This window comes from Odocoileus virginianus, chromosome 14 (assembly GCF_023699985.2).
Source record: "Odocoileus virginianus isolate 20LAN1187 ecotype Illinois chromosome 14, Ovbor_1.2, whole genome shotgun sequence".
Classification (NCBI taxonomy): domain Eukaryota; kingdom Metazoa; phylum Chordata; class Mammalia; order Artiodactyla; family Cervidae; genus Odocoileus; species Odocoileus virginianus.
The window spans coordinates 56,226,144-56,236,034 of NC_069687.1; the positions used below are offsets into that span (position 1 = coordinate 56,226,144).

The window sequence follows — 9,891 nt, forward strand, 5'->3', positions numbered from 1 at the left end:
TAATAAATATCAAAATCAGGCAGTATTATTTTCCAGCTTTGTTCTTCTTAATCAGAATTATCTTGACTATTGTATATTCTTTACATTTCCATATGAATTTTAGTATCAGCTCTCCAATTTCTGTTTTAAAAAGACTGAAAATATTTGGGTCTTTCTTTTACATCCAATCTGACAATTATTGCTTTATAATTAGGTTGTTTATATCATTCCCCTTCCGTGTGGGATGATATAGTTAGTTGATGTGGTTAGATATAGTCCTGTCTTTGTGTTATTTTTTATATTTATTCCATTCATTCTTTGTTCTCCTTTTACTCTTTTTCTCTCTTTTTTGGGGATCAACTGATTTTTTTTTTTTTATGATTCCATCTTATCTTCTTTGTTGGCTGATTACATCCAACTCTTTATTTCATTTGTTTAAATCTGCTTTAGGGTTTATAGTTAACTTATCACATTGTTAACTTATCACACTCTATCTTTAAGTGATATTATGTCATCTCATGTTCAGTTTAAGATATATAAATAATATATATAAAATTCCTCCTACTTAGTCTTGGTACTATTGGTGTATTTTAATATCATTTATTTGTTATAAATCCTATACTACATTATTATTTTTGTTTAGATAGATAATTATCTATTGAAGTTTTTAAATCACAAGAAAACTATCTTATATATGTATTTCTATTCTGGTGCTCTTCATTTATGTGTATAGATCCATATTGTCAAGTGATATCATTTTCCTTTTGCCTGGAGAATTTCGTTTCATGTTCTTGTGGTGTGTTTCTGATGGTGAATATATTTTCCAGGTCATGCATTGTTGAAAGCTCCTTTTTTTGCCTTTGTGTTTGAAAGTTACTTTCCTGGGGCATAGAATTTTAGGTTGATTTTTTTTTTCCTTCTAGTTGTTGACTACCATCTTTTTGTATTGTTTCTTATAAAGAAACTCTGATAAGTTCTTTGTCTTTATTCCTCTGTACGTAGCATACCTATTTTCACTGGTTGCTACTAATTCTCTTTTATCATTGTTTTTGAGCAATTTTATTACAATGTGCTTTAATGTAGTATGCGTGTGTGTGTGTGTGTGTGTGTGTGTGTGTGTACTGGGTTTTATGTAGCTTCTTGGATCTATGGATTCATCAGCTCAGTTCAGTCACTCAGTCGGGTCCAACTCTTTGTGACCCCATGGGCTGCAGCACGCTAGGCTTCCCTGTCCATCACCAACTCCTGGAGTTTACGTAAAGTTATGTCCATTGAGTTGGTGATGCCATCCAACCATCTCATCCTCTGTTGTCCCCTTCTCCTCCTGCCTTCAATCTTTCCCATCGTCATAATTTTCATCAAATTTGAAAAAAATTTACCATTATTTCTTTAAATATTGTTTCTATCATCCCCTCTCTTTCAACGGCTCTAATTTCACCTATGTTAGGCCACTTGAAGTTGTGTCACAAATCAGTGATATTCTTTTCATTTTTTTCAGTTACATTTTGTGTGTTTAAATTTTGAACAGTTTCCATTACTCTATCATCAGGTTTGCTATTCTTTTCTTCTGCCTTGTCTAATCCAAACTTTGTCCCATATAGTTACTTTTCCATTTGAGACATCTAGATTTTATCTTTAAAATTTTGATCTGTATCTTTTCAACATTTCCATGTCTCAACTTTATGAATATATGGAATATAGTTATGCTAACTATTTCAGAGTCTTTGCTAATTCTAACATCTATGTAAGTTATGGGTTTGTTTTGATTGACTTTTCTTCTTCTTAGGAGTTACATTTTTTCCTCCTTTTCCCATAATTAGTAATTTTTTTCAATTGAATGTTTTTTATTGTAAATTTTACCTTTCTAGGTGTTGGATACTTTGGTATTTTTATAAACATTCTTGGGCTTTATTTTCAGTTCAGTTCAGTCGCTCAATCATGTCTGACTCTTTGTGACCCCATGGACTGCAGCACGCCAGGCCTCACTGTCCATTAGCAACTCCCGGAGCTTGCTCAAAGTCATGTCTACTGAGTTGGTGATGCCATCCAACCATCTCATCCTCTGTCGTCCCCTTCTCTTCCTGCCTTAAATCTTTCCCTGCATGAGGGCCTTTTCCAGTGAGTCAGTTCTTCACAACAGGTGGCCAAAGTATTGGAGTTTCATCTTCAGCATCAGTCCTTCCAATAAATATTCAGGACTGATTTCCTTTAGAATTGACTGATTTGATCTCCTTGCAGTCCAAGGGACTCTCAAGAGTCTTCTCCAACACCACAGTTCAAAAGTATCAGTTCTTCAGTGCTCAGCTTTCTTTATAGTCCAACTCTCACATCCATACATGACTACTGGAAAACCATAGCTTTGACTAGATGGACCTTTGTTGCTTTAAGATATAGTTATTTGAAAACTTTTTCATATCTTCAAGTCTTTAAGATTTGTCATGTTGTACCAGAGGCATGTTTAGTTTAGACCTAATTATTCTCTGCTACTGAGGCAAGTTTGGTTAGTTTTCTGTGATAGAATAATGGAGCCTGTTCAAAATTTAAACACACAAAGATAGCATAATTGAAAAAAAAAATGAAAAGAATGTCAATGAGTTGTGACACAACTTTAAGTGGCCTAACATATGTGAAATTGGAGCCCCTGAAAGAGAGGGGATAATAGAAACAACATTTGAAGAAATAATGGTAATTTTTTTTTAATTTGATGAAAACTATGAACCCATAAATCCAAGAAGCCACACAAAACCCAGTACACACACACACACAACTACATTAAAGTACATTGTAATAAAATTACTCAGAAACAGTGATAAAAGAGAAAATCTTAAAAGCAACTGGAGAAAATAGATTTGCTATGTATTTATGCAGAGTATATTTTCTTGGGCTCCAAAATCACTGCAGATGGTGACTGCCGACATGAAATTAAAAGACATTTGCTCCTTGGAAGAATAGTTATGACCAACCTAGACAGCATATTAGAAAATAGAGACATTATTTTGCCAACCAAGGTCCATCTAGTCAAAGCTATGGTTTTTCCAGTAGTCATGTATGGATGTGAAAGCTGAACCATAAAGAAAGCTGAGCGCTGAAGAAACGATGCTTTTGAACTGTGGTGTTGGAGAAGATTCTTGAGAGTCTCTTGGACTGCGGGGAGATCAAACCAGTCAATCGTAAAGGAATCAGTCCTGAATATTCATTGAAATGACTGATACTGAAGCTGAAGCTCCAATACTTTGGCCACCTGATGCAAAGAACTGACTCACTGGAAGAGACCCTGATGCTGGGAAAGATTGAAGGCAGGAGGAGAAGGGGATGACAGAGGATGAGACGGTTGGATGGCATCACCGACTTGATGGACATGAGTTTGAGCAAGCTCCGGGAGTTAGTGATGGACAGGGAAGCCTGGTGTGCTGCAGTGCATGGGGTCACAAAGAGTTGGACATGACAGAGTGACCAAACTGAACTGACTGAGGTAAGACAATTCTTAGCACTCTCCTAAGCCCATGTGACTTACGAAGTTTTCCTCCCTTACCCTTGGGAATAGGCATTTCATGACTCTATGTGAGCAGTGGGTACTAGTCCCTCTGATCCTGTTGGTGATTCTCTTACCAGTCTCAATTATTTTCATCTTATGTAGTGGTGATCAATACTCTGCTGAACTCAAGGACTGGCTCTATGTAGTTCTCTAGAGTTCTCTTTCTTTGTGGCTCTTCCCTGAACTCTGCCTTATGAATTCCTGATGTTCCTAGTTACCCAGCTGTCTCTTCAAATCTTATTCTGCTGGACTACATCTGGTTTGCCTTCTCTCTCTGTGACCAGGAAATTTTCTCAAGGTTGTAAGCTTGGACAACCAGATATCTCATCTCTTTTGTTTCTCATATCTCAGGAATGGTATTCTTCATAGTCTAATATCCAGTGTCATGGAAACCAATGCTCCATATATTTTGTCTACTTTATTATTTGTGTGAGGCTAGAGGGAAAATCTAGTCCCCAAAACTTCATCTTGGCCAGAAATGGAAGTCCTAGAATGGTAAATAATCCAGGTTTGTGTCTATTTTACAGATATGGAAATTAAGGTCTAAAGATGAGAGATAACTTAATCAACATCACACATCTGGTAAGGGTTATAACCAAGATTTGGAATCAGGTTGCCTGAATTTATAGCTTTTGTGTTTCCTCACTACTTTATATTACCCTAATTCCTGAATATTTAAATCCTAGGCATGATTTAATTATTACAATGGAGGCTTAACTGCAACATATTTTTAATCAGAGGGAGGACTTTTATTCTATAACCATGCCAGCTAACAGAGCATTTACTGTAAGTCTTTGGGTGACTTTCAAGACTGATCCCCCCTGCAGGGGTTCATGACTTTAACTAATTTTCATACGCATTACTCTATAATGCATGACACCCTTTCCTAACTGACCTTTTAAAATAAATAATCCACTATGACTATATAAAAAGCATTGTTCCATCAAATCACTTCACACTCTTCTTTGCTTTCCCAACATACAGTGAGTGAATGTGACCAGAGGAAATTGACCATCTGCAACATAACACATGACTCCTTTTACTGCAGTGACTGGGAGACCACAGTTCTTTCTCTAGATTTCAGAAAAAACAATGCTTCTATGCAGACATTCAGAATTGTGTGCACAAGCATATTTATTACAAAGTAGTCTTGGCTCTTTAGCTTCTGCCAGCAAAAGCAAAAGTAAAGTTTCACTAAACAGTCTCACTTCTTCTTTCTAATCCTAGCTTTTATATTACTGAAATCTATGAAAGTTTGTATTTTTTCTAAAAACCCTAACATTGTATGTATTTAACAGGATTATTCCAAAGTTTGAACACCTTTGGGAGTCTTAGGGGTTCCTTGATAGTTCAGTTGGTAAAGAGTCTGCCTGCAATGCAAGAGACCCCAGTTTAATTCCTGGGTCAGGAAGATCCCCTGGAGAAGGGAAAGGCTTTCTGGCCTGGACAATTCCATGGACTATAAGTCCATGGGGGTCACAAAGGGTCAGACATGACTGAGTAACTTTCACTTTCACTTTTAATAGGTATTTTATATAAATTTTCTCTCAATCATATGGCTGAATTAAAATGAAGTGGTGACTAAACCAGTGGCCTTTCTCCTATTGATTATTCACCTGGTGGACTTGAGTATATATGAGAAATGTGCAAGATTTAGAAGTACTGATAGGGACAAAGGAAAGTAGAGGCTATACATAACTAATAAGAGTTGTGAAATGCCAACATATTTACAAGATTGCTACAGATGTGAACTCTTTTCAAAGTGAAAGTCACTCAGTCATGTCTGACCCTTTGCAACCCCATGGACTATACAGTCCATGGAATTCTCCAGGCCAGAATACTGGAGTGGGTAGCCTTTCCCTTCTCCAGGGGCTCTTCCTAACCCAGGGATCAAACCCAGGTCTCCCACATTACAGGAGGATTCTTTACCAGCCTGAGCCACAAGGGAAGCTCATTGCAAAAGGCAATATTAAAGGTATTCTGTTTCCATATGAAAAAAATAATATGCATTGCATAGTAAATGAAGGAAGAATTGAAATGCAGTTTGGAAAATGACTAAATTAGGGTCCTTAATTAGTGACTTCTCAAATGTGTTAATTTATATTTGTAAGGGAGGTTTGCTGCTTGGGAAATCTGCCTGTAAGTTGTTTCATTGACAAGCTGAGAAATTTCTTCTTGGTTTGACTTGTGTGTTCTTATTTTGTACATTATCATTATTTTAGAAGATACTGAGCTGTTCTTGGATGCATTGATCAGAAGGATTTGCTTTAGTAATTTCCGAAAAGAGAAATACACATACCTGCTGGACTTTCAGGTACAGATAGGAAAAGTAACTCAATTTGAAGTTCACTAGTGCACTCATCTCATACACTAGCAAAGTAATGCTCAAAATTCTCTAAGCTAGGCTTCAACAGTATGTGAACCAAGAAGTTCAAGATGTTCAAGCTGGATTAAAAGTCAGAGGAACCAGAGATCATGTTGCCAACATCCGCTGGATCATAGAAAAAGCAAGAGAATTCCAGAAAAACATCTACTTCTGCTTCATTGACTACATTAAAGCCTTTGACTGTGTGGATCACAACTGTGGAAAATTCTTAAAGAGATGGGAATACCAGACCACCTGACCTGCCTCTTGAGAAACCTGTATGCAGATCAAGAAGCAACAGTTAGAACTGGACATGGAACAATGAACTGGTTCCAAATTGGGAAAGGAGTACATCAAGGCTGTATATTGTCATCTTGCTTACTTAACTTATATGCAGAGTACATCATGCAAAAGGCCATACTGGATGAAGCACAAGCTGGAATCAAGATTACCAGGAGAAATATCAATAATCTCAGATATGCAGATGACACCACCCTAATGGCAGAAAGCAAAGAGGAACTAAAGAGCCTCTTGATGAAAGTGAAAGAGGAGAGTGAAAAAGCTGGCTTAAAATTCAACATTCAGAAAACAAAGATCATGGTATCCAATCCCATTACTTCATGGCAAATAGATGGGGAAACAATGTAAACAGTGACAGACTTTATTTTCTTGGGCTCCAAAATCACTACAGATGGTGACTGCAGGCATGAAATTGAAAGATGCTTGCTCCTTGGGAGAAAAACTATGACCAACCTGGACAGCATATTAAAAAGCAGAGGCATTATTTTGCCAACAAAGGTCTATTTAGTCAAAGCTATGGTATTCCCAGTAGTCATGTATGGATGTAAGAATTGGACCATAAAGAAAGCTGAGCATTGAAGAATTGGTGCTTTTGAACTGTGGTATTGGAGGAGACTCTTAAGAGTCCCTTGGACTGCAAGGAGATCCAACCAGTCCATCCTAAAGATCAGTCCTGAATATTCATTTGAAGGACTGATGCGAAAGCTGAAACTCCAGTACTTTGGTCACCTGATGTAAAGAACAGACTCGTTGGAAAAGACCCAGATGCTGGGAAAGATTGAAGGCAGGAGGAGTAGGAGATGACAGAGGATAAGATGATTGGATGGCACCACCGACTAGATGGGCATGAGTTTGAGCATGCTCTAGGAGTTGGTGATGGACAGGGCAGCCTGGCGTGCTGCAGTCCATGGGGTTGCAAAGAGTCAGACATGACTGAGTCTGAACTGGGACTCAATGTCTCCTGTCAATACTAAGAATAATTTTTCAGAGTCATGGCATACCGCATATGACACTAGATACTTCTGTGTGCTCAGTTAATTCCAGGGACTTGAATACATAGGTCAGTGAACACATTGAAACATTTTTGGTTCTAAAAATAAACATGGAATCTTTCATTTGCATGTGGTGTTATAAACTGGAAAATTTAAGTTCACATTCCTAAAAGAGTTTATAATTTAGCTGGGAAAACAAAATACACATACTAAAAAATTAAATACTGAACTGTATAGAGTTGATTTTATAGGCTTTAAGATATTAGGAGGAAAATCTATATTATCTGAAGTAAGCTTTATGTAGGAGACAAAAATTGCTGGGTAGACAGGGGTGGGGAGAGACATTCTTACAAATGATGAAAAAATAGTGTAGGCAATGGCAAAGGATTGGGAATAAGAGCAGCATGCATGAAAGGAAGTGAGCTGTTAAAAAACCTGGTGGGGAAGGCTGGGAAATAAAATATCATACTATCATACTATCAGATGATCAATGGCCTGGAAAGCCAAACAGGAGAATTTGTAACCAAGGCCAAAGATAACAGGAAGCCACTGTAGATTTTTGAGCAAATGACAACTCTAGATACAGTTTTATGATTAGCCTGGCAGTGATGTGCAAGGTGGATGACAGAGAAGATAGAGTGAAAGGGACCAGCTTGAGCCAAGTGGAGTCATTCAAGTTAGGAGGACCATGTCAGAGATTTGAGAAAACAACAAAAGAGAAAGGATCAGTTAATTCTTTGAGAGAAGAAATAAGGAGACTTGAAAGTGAAAGTTGCTCAGTTGTGTCTCTGTGCGACCCCATGGACTATACACTCCATGGAATTTCTCAGGCCAGAATAGAAGTGGGTAGCTGTTCCCTTCTCCAGGGTATCTTCCCAACATTGCAGGCAGATTCTTTACCAGCTGAACCACCCGGGAAGACCAAGAATACTGGAGTGGGTAGCCTGTCCCTTCTCCAGCAGATCTTCCTGGCCCAGGAACCAAACCATGGTCTCCTGCATTGCAGGCAGATTCTTTACCAACTGAGCTACCAGGGAAGCCCAAGGGGGCTTGAATATCCCTCTTTCCACTGTTCTCCATATCCCCAGTGGCAGATTTCAGAAATGGGGACAAGTGGAGAACAGAGGTATGCATCTACCCAGTTCTTTCCTATGTAGATGTTCAGCCACTCAGCCTCTTTGGATGCCATCTATATAATTACCTGAACTTTCCCTAAGAATGGATTGAGTATGGCATGGTATTTAGTTGGATGAGGATTAGAACATCAGTACTTTTTTTTTTTCCTTTTCTGAAAACAGAGTGAAAAAATTTTTAAGTTAAGATTGAGAAAGTAGAAACAATGGTGACAAAATTAAGGAAAAAGAATTTTCCAGAAAGGAAAGGAAAGTAATGGGGAGTCAGAAAGGAAATATAATTGAAAAAGAGTAGAAAGAGGACAAAAACAGACTGCCAGATCCTAAGGGTTTGCATTGCCTGAGCTAAGATTTGGTTCCTATATCTGATCTTCCTATGGAATGGTAGAATTCTAGAATTTAGAAAATGTCTCTCTCCTTTTTAAAAAAGTTATTAATTTTAAATTGAAGGATAATTGCTTTACACTATTGTGCTGGTTTCTACCAAACATCAACGTGAATCAGCCATAGGTTTACCCATGTCACCTCCCACTTGAACATCCCTCCCACCTCCCTCCCCATCCCACCCCTCCATGTTGTTACTGAGCCTTAGTTTGAGTTCTCTGCACCATGCAGCACATTCCCATTGGCTGTGTATTTTACATATGGTAATGTATGTTTCCACACCACCCTCTCTATACATTCCCCCACCCCCCGCCGCCAGCCTTGTCCATCAGTTTGTTCACTATGTCCGTGTCCCCACTGCTGCTCTGCAAAGAGGTATATCAGTACCATCTTTCTAGATTTCACACATATGTGTTAGTACATGATAGCTGTTTTTCTTCTTTCTGACTTACTTCATTCTGTATAATAGACTCTAGGTTCACTGAAAGTATGGAACGCTTCATGAATTTGTACGTCATCCTTGTACAGGGGCCATGCTAATCTTCTCTGTATCCTTTCAATTTTTAGCATATGTGCAGTTGAAGCAAGCACCCCCCTCATTTTGATTCTTGAGAAAACTGATGTCTAAAGAGGTGAAGTGGCTTGCTCAAAATTGGATGACTAATGAGAACTACAGATAGGGCAGGTACATAGGTTTATAACTCCTGCTTCCAGTGTCTGGTGTAGCCCCACACTTCCTTCCTTAGAAAGATTTTAGAGGTTTATTCCACATGCTGTTAAGCCTTGCCTGCTTTAGACAACTACTTTTGGGTCACTCAGTTAGTCTTGGTCCATCTTTCATCCAGGTGTGAAGGATTCAGTAATATAAAAATTATAAAAGAAAAGGAAAATATAAGAAACTATATAAGAAAAGGAAATTTAAAGAAATAGAAGAGTGAGGAATAAGAAGCTAAAGGAAAAGCATTACCAAAACCACCTTGAAAAAGAACAAAATTGAAACTCTCAGACTCTTGATTTCAAAACTTATTACAAAACTATAGTAATCAATATACTGTGGTACTGATATAAAGGCAGACATTTAGACTAATGGAATAGAGAGAGGGCCCGGAAATAAGTCATCACATGCATGGCCAAATGATCTTTAACATGGGTGTTAAGACCATCCAGTGGAGGAAAGGGCAGTCTCTCTTCAGCAAATGATAC

The 9,891-nt window shown here is 38.0% G+C and overlaps 1 non-coding gene across 1 annotated transcript; it reads right to left on the reverse strand.

The window, feature by feature from the left end:
- Positions 1-9,171: 9,171 nt before the first annotated feature.
- LOC139038334 (U6 spliceosomal RNA) lies at positions 9,172-9,279 on the reverse strand. Its single transcript, XR_011491327.1, has one exon. It is a non-coding gene; the product is annotated as a U6 spliceosomal RNA (small nuclear RNA).
- Between the last annotated feature and the right edge of the window lie 612 nt (positions 9,280-9,891).